General features: G+C 36.1%; 1 protein-coding gene and 1 non-coding gene across 6 annotated transcripts in view; one reads left to right on the top strand and one right to left on the bottom strand.

The window, feature by feature from the left end:
- Nucleotides 1-20185, top strand: part of GULP1 (GULP PTB domain containing engulfment adaptor 1) — a 257106-nt gene that overhangs the window by 41926 nt on the left and 194995 nt on the right. The gene's annotated exons all lie outside the window — the stretch shown is intronic.
- On the bottom strand, nt 96-202 carry LOC137765566 (U6 spliceosomal RNA). The gene has a single exon (XR_011074213.1). It is a non-coding gene; the product is annotated as a U6 spliceosomal RNA (small nuclear RNA).

Below are 20185 nucleotides of genomic sequence, written 5' to 3'. Positions count from 1 at the left end.
TATTCTTTTCCATTACGGTTTATTACAGGATATTGAATATAGTTCCCTGTGCTATACAGTAGGGCCTTGTTGTTTATCTATTTTATATACGGTAGAAAAATGTGGACTGCTTCATGAGTTTGCGTGTCATCCTTGTGCAGGAGCCATGCTAATCTTCTCTGTATCGTTCCAGTTTTCATGTCTGTGCTGCCAAGGTGAGCACTGGCCTCCGGTTAAGTACCTGCACATGTCAGGTGTTATAGAAATAACGTATATATATAATATACATATATGGTCACATTTAATTCTCTGAAAAACCTGTGAGACTTATATTAGGTTTGGGGGCACGAATTTGAACTCAGAAGTGTATGATTATAGAACTCATGCTTTTTTCCTAATCAGTGTTCTTTCTGCTCTTCCCTGCTGCCTCCCTTGCTTTAAGAAGCAGCTGAAGCTGCTTGCACCTTTCTCTTCCTGGAAATTGCATGGTTAGGAATCAAGGACTCGCCCTTTGATTATTAATTTGCTGTGTGTTCATATACGGAGCCTTTCTTCCTCTGTCTCCACATTTATAAGATGGACCTATTAAACTATAGCAAAAAAATAAATAAATAAACTATAGCAGGGGTCCATTTATTATGCAACAAATATTTGAAAGGCTAATGTGAACCAGACACTGTTCTAGGTGCTGAAGATACAGCAGCAAAAAAAGGACAGACAAGACCCATAGACCCACAGAGCTTCCATTATGGCAATTATGGCAACTGAGGCTGAAAATAAACAAGTAAAACAAAATCAAATAGTGATCAGTGCCATAAAGCAAATAGAATGGGGTGACAAGGAAGAATGTGGATGGAGTAGGGTGAGGACATCTGTGGATGGGGTGGTCTGGGAAGTCCCCCTCAGGAAGTGACATTTAAGTTGAGACCTGTGAGCAAAGCAGGAGTCAGTCATGAAAACATTTGGAGACGCAGAGCTCTAGGCAGAGGGATGCTCGGGGCAGAAATCCTAAAGCCAGAAGAGCTCTGCATGTTGGAGGACCACTAAAGACCAGTGTGGCTTGTGGGAAGAGAGTGGAAGGAGATGAGAGGAGAGGTTGGCAGGTCCAGATTATGGATTTACAGTCAATGGTAGAGACTGTTTCTCAAATGCCAGCGTGCAGATACTCCACGGAAATCCATGGTGATGTTCTCACATCTTTGATACCTTTGACATCTTAGGTACTTCTTTCAGCATCTTTGCCGCTTTTCACCTGTTTGGGAAAATCGTTCCGTATGAGTAATGTCCCAGAATAGAAGCCAGAATCTTGCTTCTTCAGCCTCTTGTGTATCAAGGACACATGCATATGACCTAGGCTCTATTGATCCGATGCACACAAGTAAGACTTCCAATCGGAAATTAATGACAAGAAACAGGCACCATGGAATCCATCTGGCAGTGATGGTGGCTGATACATTTCATCTACAGGGGCCGCCATGCAGAGTTTCTAATATGTTTAATAGCATCTGTTGCACAGATCCTGGTTAGCTAAGTGGACTTTGGTGAGAATGCCTGGTGATGGCGGCGGTGCTGAGCCCACAGGGCCAATTCGGTGCTCTTGTTTCAGTACTGTTTCTGACTGCATAGCTTAGTTCTTTAGCCATCATGCAGTTTTTCTGTGAGTCTCTTATATCCTTCCCTAAATTTCTTTTTGCTTAAATTGACTAGAGTGCATTTCTGTTTGCAGTTCAGAGCCCTGTGTCCATGACCCCAACTTGAAAATAAGGGTCAGAGAGATTTACTACCTATATCTAAGTAGTAGATCTGTGAGATTAATTTCAACTTTAAATTCTAGGGCTAATTAGTGGCCAAATATGACCTGGAGATGTAAACACTGCTTATTTCTAAACCCTATTTCCCATATTTTTATTTGCAAAACTAGTACTTATAAACTTATTCCTGGTTTAGAAGCCTGCTTTATTCTTTGCAGACTTTCATGGGTAGGCAGACTAATTATTCAATTATTTCTTCTGGAAACCTCTTTATTGACCTCCCTTAACTTAAAGATCAGGATGTAGTACAAAGATGCTACTTTCCCATTAGACTTAAGATCTCTCCAGGCTCCCAGATACATCATTGATGAGGGATACATTACCCTGGACAGCTCACTAAGAGCTCCCCCTCCCCCTTGTAGGTAAAGCTAAATAAGTATTTAATTATTAACCACAACCTTAAATGTATATGCATTTTAAGAGAAGTTGTTGGTATCTGTTTAGTAGTCATTATTTCAACAATATATGTAACTAGCCTTTTATGAGGTCTACTGTGCTGCATCTGAGAAAGGGCTTCTAAAATTTAAGTGGTTCTTAATAGCTGTGCAAAACTAAGGTGAAAATATGTTTATAATTATCACCACCCCCATCTGTCCTGCACTTGTGCCAGGCTGTTCTCAGAAGGGTTGTTAAAAATGTAGCTACTTCTCCAAAATGGCTTTCCATTTTCTGCATCTCTGGCTATCTCTCCACTCTGTTGAAGTTCTGAATCTTTACTAACTCATGCCAATTTTATTTCTTAGAATATATTCTTTTTTTTTTTTAATTTATTCGGCTGTGCCAGGTCTTAGTTGCAGTAGGTGGGATCTTTGTTGCCTCCTGTGGAATCTTCGTTGAGGCATGCGGGATCTCTTTTTAGTTGCAGCATGTGAACTCTTAGTTGTGGCATGCAGGATCTAGTTCCCTGACCAGGGATCGAACCCGGGCCCCCTTCATGGGGAGTGTGGAGTCTTAGCCACTGGACCACCGGGGAAGTCCCTTCTTAGAATATATTCTTTTATTTGTAGCTGAATTTGTTTTCTTTTTCATTGATATGTCAATTGGATGCAATGCTCTTCACGACGACTGTACTAGTGGAGAAAATTGCACTTCCAACATCTCTGTAGGTAAAAATGGTGATTGATTCCTGGAAATATTTCACATGTTGTTTACCTTAATGGGAATTGCTCATTGTTACAAATAGGGAAAGAGGTATCCCATTTTTCTTGTTTAAAGGCCTTATCTCCCATGATACCAGTATACACATTTAAAAGTACCTTACATTGAAAAGCAATTGAAAGGGAGATTTTTGGCTCAGTGTCTTTATGTGAGATTTAATCACTAGGTTATACATATTTAGGTGTTGCCTTTGCCAGTGAATTTTCAGAAACTTCATGCTTAGTCCATGCTTTGTCGGTAAGTTTTTGGTGAATACATTTATGGTCCCTTGAATGTTATTACCTAGGGATATTCTTTGTCTTTATGGGTCTAGAGACAAAATGCTTAGGGTGGAAAATTTTCATCCTGGAATATGTCTTCTGGTTGTCTCTTCCTCCTTTTGTGTTAATACATGATGCACATTTTAAATTATGCATTACAGCTAGAGATGTGTGTTTGTAGGGAGATTTTGAGAAATTGAAAGTGAATCTTCTAAATAAACATAACGAGAGTGATGGGTACATGGGTACATGATGGTTTATTATTTTATTATGTTACTTTATATATGTTTGATTTTTTCATAATAAAAAGTTAAAAAGAAAACGTCGTATATTAGACTAATATAACCCTGTGACTTAGGCAATTCACTAAGCTTCTCTGAGCTTCAGTGTCCTGAACAAAGAGAATATGTAAATAAAGAAATAAATGCTTCATTTATAGGATTAGGATTTTATGATGGAATGAATGCTCTAGTGTTCCAGTGTGGACTGTACTCTGAAATACTATTCACATGTTGAGTATTAATTATAGAAGGATTTTGTGCCAGTGTCACTTAATATTGATTAACCTAAAAAGAACTGGACAGAGATTTGCATAATTATTTTTTGTACTAGAATAACGTAGGATCATAGAGGCCAGGAGAAGGCATGGGTTGCCTTTAGAAGGTGGCCACTTAAGAAATGGTGGAACACAATTAAACATAACTTGGGGTGAGAAACTCTTCATTTTCTGTGTTAGTGAAGCAAATGGTGATCCTAGGTAAAAATAGACGATGACTGTTTCTTAATTGGGAGATTTCTTAATATTATCTTACTTAAATTAATATCAGTTTTGTGGTTGAGGTTCTTTAAAATTAGAGCAACTGTCTCTAGAGAAAGGAGAACAGGCTACCTTCTCAGGGAGTCTCATGAGAGTTTATATCTGCTCTAAATGATTGATTTTGAGAAGATCCATTATGAACATTTAATTCCAGTTAATAACAGACAATACTTATTCAAAGTTTACTATATGCCTCGAAATGTGCAAAGTTGTTAACATAGATTATTGTATTTTTCTCACAACCGCATAAGAAAGAGTGCTGTTATCTTTTGTTATACAGATGAGGTAGGTCATTGTGGCTCAGAGAGGTTAAATATCTTGCCCAAGTTCATATAAATGAAAAATGATAGAATTAAGAATAGAACTTGCCATTCTAACTCTAGAACCTATGGTCTTTACTATACCATATTAGTTCTTTATAGCAATTATTTTAGTCTAGGCTTTTTTCTAAACTTTTTTTTTTCTACCTCTTTCTGTGTGCTCCTCTATTCAGCTATATGAGCAGGTACATCAAATTTTTATTATAATGGTCCAGAAAGTCTATTTTTGAAGTGGAAAGGGTTTAAATGAAAATGTATAAATGCATATAGGTAATCATATTGTATTAATTTCCCTAGGACTACCATAAAAAATATCACAAACTTGGTGGCTTAAAACAATGGAAATATATTTTCTCACAGTTCTGGAGGCCAAAGAAGTCCAAAATCAATGTGTTGGCAGGGTTGATTCCTTCTGGAAGCTCTGAGAGAAAATCAGTTACTGGCGTGCCCCTAGCTTCTGGTAACAGCTGGCAATCCTTAGCATTCCTTGGCTTGTAGCTTCATAACTCCAGTTTCGGCCTCTATCTTCACATGACATTCTGTCTGTCTTTCTGTGTCTCAAATTTCCCTCTGTTTTATAAGGACACTGGTCATTGGCTATAGAGCCCACCTCAAATCCAAAATGATCTCATCTTAGATTTTTAACTGAATTAATTACCATCTGCCGAGACCCTATTAACAAGGTTATATTCACAGGTACCAGAGGTTAGGATTTGGACATACCTTTTTGGAGGCCACTTTTTGACCCACTACTTATTTTGAACATTTGTATTAAGGAAGCAGGTAAAACAGTACAAGTACAATGCAAACTTCAGTTTCAGACCATCTCAGTTCACTGATTACTAAGTTTTAAGTGTATTTTAGTATAAGAATGTTATTTTATTTACATTATCTCATACCAGAGATATTCCCTGAAGATTTTAGACTTAAATTTTGTTTTCTTTCTGCTGCTTCACTAGTAAAAATATGTGCAAATTGTCATTTTTCAGTTATTTCCTGAAACTTTGATATTGAAATTATTGTTAAGAGACTCTAAATGGTAAAAATATATTATACATTTCAGTGAGGTCTCCTGATTCTTATCCCAAAGCACTTATTAACATGACATGGAATATTAGCACTAGATTTAGTGAAGAGATATTGAATTCAAAAGATTGACCTGACAAAGAAGATATAATAATACTTGATAATTGACCAACATTTGGGGCATCTAAAAGAGAAAACAAACTGGACATCAAGAAATCTGGAATCCGTTCTTAGCATTTTAGAAGTTCTCTACCTCTGCAGAGCGGAACAGAAGAACAAACAAACAAAAACCAAAAAAACTTCTAGAGAGCAAAATGAATGCGGAGATAATCTCAGCAAGCAGATTGCTAAGAGCCTTGGAGAGGGTGATTCCTGAAGAAATGTGGAAATCAAATTTTGAGCAAACTTCTGGAGATAAAAAAAGGAAGGAACCAAGGATGATAGGTGATGACATGTTTAGAGCAATCAATATGTATTTTCGATGCAAACTTAGAAATTTTTGATTTGTTTTTAATCCATTAAGTGGCATATTAGGGAGGAGATGCTAAGTGAACACTAACCAGGAGTATTGCTGATAAGGTATCAGCAAAAGATGGTTGAAGTAGCATAATTATAAAAACGATGCATGTCTACTTAAACTATCTTATTTTAATGTAAAGCTTACACAAATATATTTATTTGTCAAATTTTTCAAGTAAGTTAAGGTCTTTCCTTTGAGTGTGGGTCTGCTGACTGGAGTTCTACAAAGACTTTCTTACGTAAAGAGTACCCATGACAGATCATCCCAATGATTACTTCATCGAATGGGAGGGAGAACTTAGGGGCACCTATATACATGCACATTCCTTCTAAACTGTAATAATTTCATCTTGATCTTTTTTTAGCTGTGTTGCCCACATCTAATGTGACATGGGAGCGAATACCTGACTAAGTTGTGGTTTTATTAGGAAGGAGGAATGAGGAGTAGATGCTTGTTAGGCAGCCAACAATTTTCATCACAGTAAGCATGTAGCAGACTTGGTGGGAAGAGAACTGCTTCAATACACGTAGGGCAAAGCCTGGTAGCTCTAAGTGTCCACTTAGCCACGGTCAGCAGTTGGTGTGGTTTACACTTTAATGGAGAGTTTCAGTTAGTCTGGTGAGTGGTGAACTGGTTAAGTGGAACTCTGTTTTGAGAACCTTGACTCGTCTAATTGAGCTTTAAAAGTACTACAAAGGTTCACACAAGATTCAAGGGGAAAGGATTTGCAGACGAAATTAGATTTGAGCCAATTTCAAAGGACAAGATAGTAGAAGGATTCATGATAAGGTAAGTGATTGTTTTGTGCGGTTGAGAAACTACCAGTTCCTGACATTTGTTTCACAGGCTGGAGATAAGGGGAGAGAAATTTCCAACATTGATTTCAGGTCCTGAGAGAGCATTTCAGTGAGGACTGGGTCACCTACTTGTGTAACTGTGCTGTTCTTGGGTGGTCTTTTCCTGGGTGGCCATTGTCATCTCACTTCAACATGGTAAGTCAGACATAAATATAGATGTGATGGTCTTGGATAGTTTAAAGTTGTGCTTATTGCATGATATCATTTGTATACATATACACACATAAACACATTTAGTTTAATATCAGTTTATTTAAACAGATATGTCTTTGCAAAATAAGCTTCGATACCTTAAAAAAAAGTATGACTTCATTATTATAAAAACAATTAGGATCTGATTTTCATGAATAAAATTTTTTTGCCAAAACCCTGAGCAATGCTGTAAATATCTGCATTCTTAAAAACCTCAGATTATGTACTTTAAGAAGCTCTGCCAAAAATGTACTTTTTGCTTACTAAGTATGGTTTTGAAAACTTTTCTTTTTGTTTTCATGACCTGTTTGGAGTGCTAGCTGTGAAGCAGTTGTACCTCCTTTCCTCTATTCAGTTATGCAGGACTATTTTCCTAAATCATTAGCATCACACCACTCTCCTAAGCAATTTGCACTATCTGCAAGTTACCCCTGCTGTCACACAGCACGCTGTAAAATGGTTTTCAAGATCCTTTTTTACTCTGCCCATTTTTTCACATCCCTCTAAGAAACTTCACTACGCCTCAACAAACTTGTTTGATCCCATGGAGACAGTGAGAGGAAACTTATCTCAGGGTAGAATAGTGAAGGAACACGGAATTGCTGTGGTTTCAATGGTATGTGGGACATGAGAAAATACAAATATTGTATTAATACAATATTAATATTGTATTTTGTATTGTAGACCACTCTTTCAAAAAGGTTAGCTGTGAATGGAAAGGGATAGAGTGGAGATGATAGGATTTTATTTAAGATGAAATAGATGTGACGGTAATTATAAAGAAGCCAGTAAAAGAGAGTAGAAATTATAGAAGAGGAGAGGAAATTGATATATCGTGCTCCTATTCACTCTTCCTGAAACAGTGTTCCCGCTCATTCTTTCACACCCTTGTGAATAGCAATAACCTTAATAGTACTTGAATATATTGAATGTGTCACTCTGTCAGATGTTATATGAAAAGAACTATGAGGTTCTTATTCCTGCTTTTTGGAATTTACAGGCTAAAGCCATAGCACATGATGTGATTAGGGATCATTCCTGCTTTGAGGGTGTTCTTTATTAGGGTTTTAATGTGGCCTCTTTTTTTTTTTTTGAGAGTCATGATTTAATACACCTATCTGAATCACATGGAGTGGAAATTCTTTTTAACCTTGGCACCGAGAATAGAAATAACCCCTGTTTTATAGGCCCTAGTCCTAGTAGTGGTTTATCAGGCTTCTATTGTTCAAGATAATGACATTGTTTAAGATGGCTTGATCTGAGATCGAGGTAAATCCATGTGATGATCAGTTGTGCTATAATGGGATGGTTGGCTTGAGCCCAAAAAGAATTTTCAAAGGCAATGCAGAAATCTTCAGGTCAATGGGACTTCCCGAGGAGTCAATTAATGCCTCCAAATGTTTATCAAAGTAGTTATTTAGTGGCTGGTAGACTCAAGTGTACACAAAATTCTAATGAAGACTAATAACAGAGTCTTAAAAAAAACAAAAACAAACGAGACAAGGCTTGTAGATTTGTTTGGACAGCCCTCATAATCCATAGTGAGTATTTGATAAATCATAGTATTAAAGAATGTTTTACATTTGTGGAGTGCTTGTTCTTTATAAAACACTATAATCAGCATTATTGCTTTTGATTCACAACACGGGTGACACATAGGTAGAGGAGGCGTTGCTATTGTATTATCCCAGATTAGGAAATTGAGGCTCATAAATGTTAGTAATAAAAGCTGACATGTTGAGGGCTTGTTATGCACCAGGCATGGAGTTCAGTAATTTACAAGTAGTTTATCTTCAACACTATCCCATGCTATAGCTATTATTACTCAGATTTTGCGGTTGATAATATGGAGAAGTGGTTAAGTAACTTATCCAAGTGTATATGACTGGTAAGTGAGTCATGACTCAAACCAAGGTGGACTGACCCAAGGACAGTTGGAGCCTCTGTGTAATGTTGTACTGCTTCTTTAGGCTCTTTACACATGAGTTTTCTTTCTTCTCTGCGGCTCTTATAACTTCAAATTACAGTAAACTATCAGAAACAGTGTATTACATAATACAGTTATCTAAATACCCTCAAAAAAGTCAGTGGACTAAATATATTCATGCTTTTAATTGGCACATGGGTAATTTTAGTGTCCAATCAGTGACTGGTTCTTCTCACAGGGTTTTTGTTTGTTTGCTTTTTATATTGGAGAATTAAAACAGATAGTATCTGTTGAAGTGAACCTTGGAACTTGTTATCAATTGGAGTCAGTATATGTTTTTCCTTTGGAAATATTCTGGATGTAGTAGATACCAAAGGAAATAAAATTCACTGTAGAAGTGATTCATCATGAAATGTTTGAGAAACACATGATCAATTTATACAGCACTTGACAAACTTGTTCTTTTTTTTTTTTAATTTATTTATTTTATTTATTTATTTTTGGCTACGTCGGGTCTTCGTTGCTGCGCGCGGGCTTTCTCTAGTTGCGGCGAGCGGGGGCTACACTTCGTTGCGGTGCGTGGGCTTCTCATTGCAGTGGCTTCTCTTGTTGTGGAGCACAGGCTCTAGGTGCACAGGCTTCAGTAGTTGTGGCACACGGGCTTCAGTAATTGTGGCTCGCAGTCTCTAGAGCGCAGGCTCAGTAGTTGTGGCGCACGGGCTTAGTTGCTCCGCGGCATGTCGGAACTTCCCGGACCAGGGCTCGAACCCGTGTCCCCTGCGTTGGCAGGTGGATTCTTAACCACTGCGCCACCAGGGAAGCCCCAACAAACTCGTTCTTAAGGATACTTATTTTAATGAAACCGTTAAAAGATATATTATGGGATATATCAATATTATATAACTATTTCTCTGATATTATTTTTAAATATATCTAAGAAAAATGCTGAACACATTGTTGGGCAATAATCTGCTTTTAATAGTTAACGGGTCATACCCACCATGACAAGAAGTTATCTGGTCAAATGTGTAACTATTGACTGGGACATTAGCCCATGTGCTGCTTTTACCAACTAACGGCTTCCGCTGGAACATGCAGTCCATTCAGTGATTGCTGGAGTATGCTATGAATCTTACCTCATGATTTGCATGTAGTATCATGCTGATATTACTCCGTGGGTAATGTAGGGTAAACATTCATTTGTATAAACCGCAATTCTTGTTCTATAGAGGTGGGGAAAGAAGGAGGTTTTAGATAAAAGCTTAGTCTTGAATTGGTTTTCCAGTCATATCTGAAACAACATCATCAGAATACTTGAAAATGAGGAGATACGATTTTTTTAAAAAAAATTTATTTTGGAAATAATTATGGTGTTAGAAGAGTTGCAAAGCTAGTAAGAATTTCCATGTACCCAACACCCAGCTTCCCCTCTGGTAACATCTTGTATGACTGTACATTATTGTATATTAATAAATAATCACAAGCAATAGTTGCCTGAGTATCAACCGGTTTTGCAAATATTGAAATTTAATACCTGTTTCTCAATAATAGCTGAAAATTACTGAAATTTTCTGATACACCAAAAAGGCAAATATTAAAGTCTATCTCAAAAAGAAAACTTGTTTACATTTTATCTTAAAAAAATAAATTAATGCAGAATGCATTCAAAGTTTTGTTGTTTTCTTGAAACGTCCACTTTCCAAAGAAACAAAGTCTCTACAAATGTATCATTCTAATGTGCCATAATCTTTTTATGCATTTTTCTATTGACAGGCATTTAAGTTGTTTCTATTTTTTGTTTATTTTGAATAATGCTGCTGAGAACATTTGTGCATAATTATTTTCTGTGCACATATGTTTTCAATCCTCTTGGACATATACCTCAGAGTAGAATTACTGGATCATGTGGTAACTCTGTCTTTAGTATTTTGAGGACCTGCCAAACTGTTTCCCAAAGTGGCCATTCCATTTTATAATCACACCAGCCATGTTTGAGGTTTCTAATTTCACCTTATTGTTGCCAACAATTCTTAATGTCTATCTTGTTTATTTCAGCTACATTAAAGGGCACGGAGTAGTATCTCTTTGTGGCTTTAATTTGTATTTCTCTGATGACTAATGATATTGAATGTCTTTTCAAGTGTTTATTGGTCATCTGTATATCTTCTTTGGAGAAATGTCAATTCAGACCCTTTGCTCAGTTCTTTTTTTTTTTTTTTTTTTTTTTCCTTAGGAACTCCTTTATTTATTTATTTACTTATTTATGGATGTGTTGGGTCTTCGTTTCTGTGCTTGGGCTTCCTCTAGTTGCGGCAAGCGGGGGCCACTCTTCATCGCGGTGCGCGGGCCTCTCACCATCGCGGCCTCTCTTGCTGCGGAGCACAGGCTCCAGACGCGCAGGCTCAGTAGTCGTGGCTCACGGGCCCAGTCGCTCCGCGGCATGTGGGATCTTCCCAGACCGGGGCTCGAACCCGTGTCCCCTGCATCGGCAAGCAGATTCTCAACCACTGCGCCACCAGGGAAGCCCTCAGTTCTTAATTGAGCTGTTCTCTTATCAGATGTATGATTTGCAAATATTTTCTGCCAGCCTGTGGGTTTCTTGATGTTGACTTTTGAAGCACAAAACTTTTAAATTTTGATGAAAACCAATGTATTTATTTCTCTTTTGTTGCTTCTGCCTTTGGTGTCATATCTGAGAAACCATTGCCTAGATCAAGGTCACGAACATTTACTCCTAAGTTTTCTTTTAAGAAATTTATAGTTTTAGCTGTTACATTTTGGTCTATAATCCATTTTTTTTTCTTTTTTAAAAAAAAATTTTTTCTTTAAAGCTATTGCATTCTTCATTTTATTTATTTATTTATGGCTGCGTTGGGTCCTTGTTGCTGCATGTGGGCCCCCTCTAGTTGTGGAGAGCAGGGGCCACTCCTCGCTGCGGTGCGCAGGCCTCTCACTGTGGTGGCCTCTCCCGTTGCGGAGCACAGGCTCCAGGCACATGGGCCTCAGTAGTTGTGGCACGCGGGCTCAGCAGCCATGGCCCATGGGCTCCAGAGCGCATGCTCAGTAGTTGCAGCACACGGGCCTAGCTGCTCCGTGGCATGTGGACTCCTCCCGGACCAGGGATTGAACCTGTGTCCCCTGCATTGGCAGGCAGATTCCTAACCACTGTACCACCACGAAGTCCCTATAACCCATTTTGAATGGCATTTTGTATATAGTATAATGTAGGGGTCCAGTTTCATTCTTTTGCCATTTGTACTAGCACCATTTGTTGAAAAAACTATTCTTTTTTTATTTGGCTTGGCACCGTTGCAGAAAAGCAATTTACTATAAATTAAGGTTTTATTTTTGAACTCTCAGTTCTACTCCATTGATCTATATGTCAGCGTTATGTCAGCACCACACTGTTTTAATTATTATAGCTTTGTAGTAAATTTTAAAATTGGGGAACCTGAGTCGTACAACTTTTTTTTTTCTTTTTCAAGATTATTTTGGCTATTCTGGTTTCTTTGTACTTCTATATGAATTTTGGCATCAGCTCGTCAATTTAGCAAAAAAAAAAAAAAAAAAAAAAAAAAGGCAGCTGGAATTTTGAGAGGGATTGCATTAAATCTGTAGATTAATTTAGAGGAATTGCCATTCTAACTTTATTAAATCTTCCAATCCATGAGCATGGAACATCTTTCTATTAGTCAGAGATTCTTTCATTTCTTTCAGTAATGTATTGTAGTTGTTGGTGTACACATCTTGTACTTCTTTTGTTAAATTTATCCTATACTAATCTTTTTGCTATTATTAAAAATAGAATTTTTTCCTTAATTTCATTTTCAAATTGTTCACTGCTAATGTATAGAAATAGAATTGATTTTAGTATATGTATCTTTCTGAACTCATTTATTAGTTCTCAAAAGTTTTTGGTTGTTTCTGTTGGATTTTCTATATATAATATTTTGTCTTCTGTGAATAGAGATAGTTATGGTTCTTCCTTTCTGTATTATTCTTCTCAGGCCACTGTATCAAAATACCATATGGCTTAAACAACAGACATTTATTTTTCACAATTCTAGAGGCTGGGAAGTCCAAGATCAAGGTGCTGCAGATTTGATGTCTGGAGAGGGCCCTCTTCCTAGCTTGCATATGGTTGCCTTCTTACTGGATCTTCACATGGTGGAGAGAGATCTGGTGTCTTCTTATAAAGACGCTAGTCTCTTCATGGGGCACCACCCTCATGACATTTTCTAAAACCTAATTACCTCCTAAAGGCCACACTTCCTAATACTGTCACATTGGGGAGGTTAGGGTTTCAACATATGAATTTTGTGGGGGCTGGAGGGACAAAACATTCAGTCCATAACACTTTCCAATCAGGAAACCTTTTAGTGCTTTTTCTTAACTAATCTTGAAAATCTGATTTTTATAGTATAATATATATAATAATATTTAATTGTAACAGGTTTTTAAAACTACAGTTATATTCATTTGGGCATCTGTTTCAGCCCATATTTTCAGTACAATAGTGGATGAACCTGGAGAGCAAATTGTCTTCATTTTGCCAATATGGTTGTCAGCAAAAATTTATTGAATGCAACATTATTTCCAGGAATTTGTAGGCATTGTGGAAGTTAAAAAAAAAAAAAAAAATGAGGTCTGTCCACAAACTTAATTGTATAGAGAAGCCAAGTTTCAACATGCTTGAAATACCTCCAAAGGAAATGTAATACCAAATACAAATTCAATGGATATTAGGAAAAGTAAACTGTTGCTGAGGTAAATAACAAAACTATGGAAATGGCAGAATACAACCTCATTCTTTTAAAGAATGGATGGGATTTGGCAATGAAGGTGAATAAAGCAGAAATTATTCAACATAAAAACTGGCATGAATAAGGTCAGAGTGTAGGGAAATTTTTTTAAAAGTTCTATTCAACTCTAAAAAAAAAACAAATCATGCAGAGTATAGAATATAGTTTGAGGAAGACTGAAAAAAAAAAGAAGGCTGATAGTATATATTTTGTAGTAAGACAGATATAAAGAGGGTAATATAATAAAAATTAGAGACAAGAGTGAGAACTTCAGGGGGACAAAAAAACAACTCTTGATGAAAGATTGATCATGGCAGAATGAAGCGGAGGGAATGGCAAAAATTACTGATATTGCTAGCTAATAATATGAGAAGAGGTCTTATGAATTGTTCAAAGTCCCAAAGCTGTGAATGGCAGAGCTAGGATTTAAAACAAACCTTCTGACCCCAACCCTGCTGCATTTCAGGAGTAACCTTGGAGGTTGTGGACTTTATTACACTCCCCAAATCTCCAATAGCATATTATTTGTCCAACCCATGTTTCTCAATAGAGTGTTTTACATTTTTTACTGAAGTGTACCTCGTAATAGAGCAGTGTGATTTCTTTACAAATTCTAGAGGTTATAGCGGAGGATGCTCACGAAAAGTAGGAAAAAAGAAAAGATTGAGCATTTATACTAAAAATTTACATGAATGTGTTATAACGCATAATATGCAACTGCTGTTTTTGTTAGCATCATGTGACCCTGTCATACCAATTTGGATTCTCATGGCTAATCATACTGCAGGAGCAAAGTGTAACTGATATATTGTACTCCCTTTCTGTCATTTAATGTGAGAATTCCTGTACATACTTTATGCATTCATTCCTTCATTTACTCAGCAATTATTTTCTTACATGAGACTGTATGTCCTGTCTACTACACCCCAAGCTCCATGAGGAGAAATTAAGGCTTTGGGAAAAGAAAAAGGCAGCTTGCTTCTTCTACTAGCTAAATTTTTCTTAACTATCCCCAGCCTTTCAGTTGGGGTAACATTACATCCCTACTGGCCAGGGATAATCTGACTTTGTACCAGTTGCCCTGGTACCCTGTCTAATTAGCTTTTTTCTCACTTTCAAAAGTGTCCCAATTTGGGTGGTCAATTATATGGTTACCCTACATGTAATACATACAAATGCATATTTCAGTAAAATTTCAGTTTGAATGCATATCTCCAGTCTTCAGCATCGCTATTGAGCTGAAATGGAAAATGTTAAGTATATGAATGACACAATTCTACAGTAATTATAGATTGAACTCTAAGAAAACAATCCAAACTAGAGGTGAGGAAGTTCAGTAATTCACAGAACAGGACAACATTGATTTAACACTTATGGCATATAGTATATTCTACTTTAAATAAAACCAGTTAAATAAAACCTTTTTCTCCTCCTTTCAGTCGATTGCTAAGGTTTTAGCAGAAACGTGAGATGAGTTGCTTTTGTGGGCAAAGACTGGTGATAAGCTGTTAACCTGGCAAAATCCATGAGGTGATAAAAAAGAGTAAGGATACAGCTTTTAATTAACATTCTTTGTTTACAGGGTAGAAAATCCTTTATTAGGCTTTTTACGTGAATTGTTTTAGGAAAAGACTTGGTAGAGACAGGGAAAACTGTGATTAGTAATAGGAAATGCTAAATAAAAAAATGAAAGCTAACGTTCATCAAGCATTCACTATATGCCAGGCACAATTTTAAGCACTTTACTTGTAGTAACTCATTTATCCACACAAGCCATGATGGTATTATTTTAACCCCATAAATGAAGAAAATGAGGCACAGATTAGTTAACTTGCAGGGCCACTCAATTGGCATTTAAACCAGACATTCTGGATCCATAGGCCACACTTTTAAATATTGCCTGACACTTCTCATATGTTTGTTGGTGCCTATTTACACGTAATAATCATGATACTATCTTACATTTTTAGAACACTTTGTAGTTAGCAAGTCCTTGTCTGAACATTGTCATATTCTCTCTCTCTCTCTCCCCCTGCCAGTCTCACTCACACACATACACAGACACATGCACACACAGGTGTAGGCACAGATCCTGTGAAGCAGAACACATTAAGATATCCCATTTTACAGATGAGATATATTTATGTGGTTTGTCCAAAGTTGTTCAGTTAAGAAGCAGTGGTGTTATGTGATGACCTAGAGGGGTGGGATAGGGAGGATGGGAGGGAGGCTCAAGAGGGAGGGGATATGGGGACATGTGTATGCATATGGCTGATTCGCTTTGTTGTGCAACAGAAACTAACACGGTATTGTGAAGCAATTATACGCCAATAAAGTTCCATTAAAAAAAAAAAAAGAAGCAAGGGAACAGAGGTTGGCTCAAGCTTAGTTCTTCATAGTCTACGAACCTGTCATTCTACAGTGTAGGGATCACAAGTGCACATGCTGAAATCTTTGTCACATTGGACCCTGGGAAGAATCCTTCTTGGCAACAGAAAAATGGAAAGAACGTGTTCATCAGCCTTTTATCTTTGGATATTTTCCCGTACTAAAGTGACTTTATAAACTTTCATGCTGATACGATGAACCCTACAGGAATAGGCTGATAGTTCACTTCAATTTCCCATCTATGAAATAGTGGTAATGTTAGTACTTACCTGTATACTTGTTGCCAGAAATAAAATAACTAACACATTTGTAGAGTACACAAAACAGTGTCTGGCACTTTGTTGCCATCTCATGTTATTAACAAGGACTGAGTTTTAAAAAATGTGGGCAGGTTGTGAGAAATCATCCTCACTACTGGAAACAACTCCCAATGCTCAGGTGCCTCTGATGTCCGGAAAACAACATAATGTTTTTGTGCTAATTATGAAGAGATACTGTCAATGACCAACATGTATTTGAGGAAAGACCTCTATGCAGTGAATAGTTTGAAGAAATACAAAATGTATTTTAGGAAGTTCATTTCCTCAATGAGTTCATACTTTTCCGTCAATTAAAAATATATTATTTTCATTAGGGCCTGCAAAGGGTAGGGGGGCTGGCAATGGAGAATTGATGTTTAATGGAGTATAGAGTTTCAGTTTTGCAAGATGAAAAGAGTTCCGGAGATGGTTCCACAACAGTGTGAATGTACTTACTACTGAACTGTGTACTTAACAATGGTTAAGATGGTAAATTGTATGTTATGTATATTTTACTGGAATTAAAAACTTAAAAAGAAGAAAAAATATATTTTTTTAGTCTTACGCAATCTTACTTTCATATTTCATTCAAGCACAAATTTGTGGAAGTTAAGAAAGACACACAGGAATAAGCATCACATGAATCAGGAAGTTATCAAATAACAAAATTATGTCTGTAATAAAGGAGCCTTGACAGATAGCCCTTCCCACCATCTCCCACCCCAAAAGACTGAATAGAAAACTGATGTAAAAGGCTAATGAGGAGAAATAGGATAGGCAAGTATGTCATCAAAGGAAAAAAAAGTACAAATAGAACACAGTTTAAAAATTCAATAGTGAAAAATCCATTCTGTAAACCTGGGAAAATGCCAAACTTGGATTATTAGGTCTTATTGATACTTTTATATTTTACTTACATGGGTGAAAAAATATTGTTTCTTTTCCTCCCGTTTTCTTTCTTTTCCTTTCCCTTTACTCCCTCCCTCTGTTTCTTCTTTGTCAAACTACCCAGTCAAACTTGATTTTGCAAAAGGTGCTTTATGCTTTGTTTTTTGTTTGGTTCTCTCAAGCTAGTCAGCTAAGCAATGAGATGTTTGTTGTGCCACAAAAAAAGTAAGAACAACTCTCAGTCTTTGAGCAAATGTATTTGTAAAGCATTGACATGGCCATTTTCACAGCAGGGCAAGTAAGCAAATTAGGGTATTCTCTAAGGTATTCTTGTCTGTGACTCTTGTATTTTAGTATTGTTATCACTGTACTTGACCATTTATTTGCGTGTATTTATTTATCTACGCTAAATTAGAAACTAAGTGAAATATTTCTAAAGTCTTTTAACCCATGTTACTAATCTGTGTGTGTGTGTGTGTCTTTGTGTGTTTATTTACACCACTCACAAATTCACATCAGCTTGTGCACTGAAGAAGCAATAAATGCTAATTGGCAATTCTTAACATATTGGGATCATAGGCCCTTTTGAGAATATATTCAAAATACCTATGAACACACCTAATATTGCATGCAATTTTAGGTCATCTAGGAACTTTTTGGAACACATTCATGTAGCCTGTGAACTACTTGGACACCAAAAAACCTCCCAGACTAAGAGAAAATAGAAGGTAGAATGAAGACCTTGTCAGGGATTCAGACGAGTAACTTTCTAGACCAAGAAAGAGCAATTAGTTGCTTTAAGTGATGAAGTTTTTAAAAATTTGCCTTTAGAATACATTTTAATACTGTGTGGTCTTATTACATAGTTATGTAACATTTAAAAAAGTAAAATTACTTTTTTATATACATATATATAATTGATGAATCATGGTCTCTTTAGTTTTGTATATTTATACCATTAACTTACATTCATGTATATAAACATGCATCCCTGATACACTGTATGATTTGAATAAAATTTTTCACTTTTAACCATGTTTAGTTCATGGGCAGTAGGTTCTGAAGATGGAGAAAATCCTTTTTCATTTTATCAAAATTCAAAACCTTCTTTGTAGCCTTCTATCTTCATAAATTTTATTCATCAGGATCTGCGTATTGGTAAGCAGGTGAAGTCTACCCAGTAAGATCAGCCAAGAAGATTAATTAATGTTATACGCCCTAGATTAGAAATATACATTTCATCAGTGTGTATACTGGGATCTATTTGGGGGATCTACCACCACCATAAAGTGGTGGTAGATCACACTTTTGGGTTGTGTTTTAGGTAGGCTAGTGCTTTGAAGTACCTAACAAAAGGACAAACCAACTTGGCACCAAGAAGTATTGTATCTGTATATGTTTTCCTTTTGTAAGATGTGGCTTAGGACAAATATTTCTTGATAACATTATGCGAATTGTGGTAAAAGGAAAGAAAAGGAAATAGAAATATCTGAAGGAAAACAGTTATGTTATTAAAGCAAGAGATAAACTGAAAAAAAGATTTAGTATTAATAATCTAGATTAAGAAAATATTGGGGAAAATATTGAATAGCTTCTTGCTACTATAGTTCTAAAAGGGTTGCTTCTTACAGAAGGAAGATGACAAATAAAATAAAATCAGGAGTTAATACATGGAGTTGAAAACTAAACCACTAAATTTACCTGATTGCCTAATAAATTATTTTCTATTGAATATTAAATTTAGGGTAAATGAATAATAGTTAACATTTTTTGAGGTGATTGGAAAAAGGATAGAAAGGATATGTTTATTTTTAATAATAATCATAAGATCCTAAAAACAAAGTTATGGGAGAAAAGCTATAAAATCACAAACAAATAAAAGGATGTATATATATATCTTCCATGGTTGTTTTTCTGATATTTTATTCCTTAAATATTATGATAGAAATAAAAAACTATTTTAGGAGACATTTAGTAACATTAGAATAGAATTTGCACATTATAAAATTTAGGACTGCTTACTTCTTGCACAGTGTTTTACATGAAAAAAAGTAAAGTAAGCTTGTTTCTAATACCATCCTTTGTAACGTTCATTGTTTGATTAAAATCATGAACATTGGCCTTTTATTATCTGTAAGGTTTTATTTCTTTTTTTTAATATGAGGTATAATTGACATAGAAAATCAAATTAGTTTCAAGTGCACAACATAATGGTTTGGCACTTGTATACATAGAGAAATGATCACCACAATAAGTCTAGTTAATATCCATCACGATACATAGTTACAGAATTTTTTTCTTGAGAACTTTTAAGAGCTACTCTTTTCACAACTTTCAAATATGCAATACAGTTTTATTAACTATAGTTGCTGTGCTGTACATTTCTGTGACTTATTTATTTTATAACTGGAAGTTTATACCTTTTGATCCCCTTCATTCATTTCGCCCACCGCCCACCTTCTGCCTTTGGCAACCACCAATTTGTTATCTGTAATCTACGGCCTTGTTTTTTTTCTCTTTTAGGTTCCATATGTAAGTGAAATCATATGGTATTTGTCTTTCTCAGCATGAGTTATTTCAGTTAGCATAATGCCCTCAAGGTCCAACTATATTGGCTCAAATGGCAAGATTTCATTTTTGTCTGTGGCAAAATATATACGTCACATTTTCCTTATCCATTCATCTGTTGATGGACACTTAGGTTGTTTCCATATTTTGGCTGTTGTAAATAATGCTACAATGAATATGGGGGTACAGGTATCTTTTTGAGTTTTAGTTTTAGTTTTCTTCAAATAAATACCCAGAAGTGGAATTGCTGGATCATATAGTAGCTCTTTTAATTTTTTGAGGACGCTCTGTACTGTTTTCCATAGTGACTAGACCAATTTATATTCCCACCAATAGTGCACAAGGGTTTCCTTTTCTCCACATCCTTGCCAGC

The sequence above is a fragment of the Eschrichtius robustus genome, chromosome 5 (assembly GCF_028021215.1).
Source record: "Eschrichtius robustus isolate mEscRob2 chromosome 5, mEscRob2.pri, whole genome shotgun sequence".
Classification (NCBI taxonomy): Eukaryota; Metazoa; Chordata; class Mammalia; order Artiodactyla; family Eschrichtiidae; genus Eschrichtius; species Eschrichtius robustus.
Note: the sequence above shows the minus strand (reverse complement) of the source record. Positions and strands in the feature narration are given on the sequence as shown.